Source organism: Glandiceps talaboti, chromosome 17 (assembly GCF_964340395.1).
Source record: "Glandiceps talaboti chromosome 17, keGlaTala1.1, whole genome shotgun sequence".
In the NCBI taxonomy this organism is placed as follows: Eukaryota; Metazoa; Hemichordata; class Enteropneusta; family Spengelidae; genus Glandiceps; species Glandiceps talaboti.
This window is the reverse complement of record NC_135565.1, coordinates 8,644,752-8,646,741: the sequence shown is the minus strand read 5'-3', so window position 1 is coordinate 8,646,741 and position 1,990 is coordinate 8,644,752.

The window sequence follows — 1,990 nt, the reverse complement described above, 5'->3', positions numbered from 1 at the left end:
CATCAAAATGGTGGACTACACGTAACGGTTAAATATCCTAATTTTGATATCAAAGTTCAGAAATGTAAATGTTTCCTTTTAGTACTTATTGAATAAAAAGTTTTGAAAACAATGGCATATTTGGGGCTTTCGGGACAGTTGTAAACGAGCGCATGCACGTTCCACTGTCTTTTAATTTGTGTTCTGAACTACAAACACCACTTTGTATGCGTTATTATGTTACGCCTGCACAACATATAACCATCTCTAATGTGCATGTGTTCACACCTAAGCTTCCATGTGTGTACGTGTGTATGTGTGTGTGTATGTATGTATGTATGTATGTATGTATGTATGTATGTATGTGTGTGTGTATGTATGTATGTGTGTATGTATGTATGTATGTATGTATGTGTGTGTATGTATGTATGTATGTATGTATGTGTGTATGTATGTATGTGTGTGTGTATGTATGTATGTGTGTGTGTATGTATGTATGTATGTATGTATGTATATATGTATGTAAATCATAGGTTGGCTGGTTGGTTGACTGATGGGCGGGAGAAAACAATTAAAATGCAATAAAAGTAATTTCAATCACTGTTTTGACCTCACGTAAGGGTACAGGAAGTATTAAAAGGGGATGTCTGTCTGTCTGTCTGTCTGTCTGTCTGTCTGTCTGTTTGTTTGTCTGGCTGTCTGTCTGCGTCATCATTTTCTAAAAAAAGGGTTGGCTCAATTATACTGAAATTTAGTACACACAATGTTTGGAGTAATGGCTAGAACTGATTAGTTTTTGAGCGAGATCCGTTCATGTTAATTAGAGAAATTTGCATATCAATGAAATCAACTAATTTAAGCAATATCTCAAGACTGTATACTTCAATTTCAATATAATTTAGTGTATACGTTAAATATAACAAAGTGTATTTGTCCTATAAAATTTGATGATGTACCTTACAGTGTGAATGACTAATTTGCATAATTAATCAGTTTCGGTAATTAGGCTATATCTTAAGACTGCATACTTCAATTTCAATGTCATATATTAAGCATAACAAATTTAATACGCCCTGTAAAGTTTGTTGATGTACCTTACAGTGTTAATGAATGATTTGCATAATTAATGATTTTTCAGTAATTAGGATGTATCTTAAGAATGTATACTTGAATTTCAATATCACTTAGTACATAATGTTAACCATAACAAAGCGGGTACGGCCTTAAAATGTGTTGATATAGCTTACAGTTTTAATGAAAAATTTGCATAATTAACTATTTTAGGTAACTAGGCTGTATCGTAAAAATGCAGGCTTCAATTTTCATATAATATGGTACATATATCAAGTACAACAATACGCATCTGTCCTATGAACTTTGTTGATACAACTTTTACCTTTAATGAGTAATTTGCATAATTAGTGATTCCCTTATGGGAGGCATTCAGTTTAAATCTGGTCTAACTTGAATTTATCCAGTTCTTGCATACGACTTCCTCTAGTGTGCGAATGAGCGACTGAGTAAGCGAACGAACGAACAAACGAGCGAGTGAGTGAGTGAGTGAGTGAGTGAGTGGATGGGTGAGTGAGTGAGTCAGTGAGTGAGTGAGTCAGTGAGTGAGTGAGTGAGTGAGTCAGTGAGTGAGTGAGTGAGTGAGTGAGTGAGTGAGTGAGTAAGATTCAGTCAACCAGTTGGCACGCACATAAAGAAATCATTCATTCTTGCACTTCCTCATCACATGCATACATACATACATACATACATACATACATACATACATACATACATACATACATACATACTTACATGTGTATGTGTGTGTGCTGATTTGATTGAAAAATTAATAAGTTGATTATTATTTAATTAATTAGTTTATTCATCAATACATTTAAGACTTGTTGGATCTCCTTTCGTTTGACGTGATCATTGCATTCTTGGATTTCTTTTATAGATAACCCGGTTTTCTAGAGTGGATCGGAAGGAAGGACCCTCTTTAACATTACAAATTTTG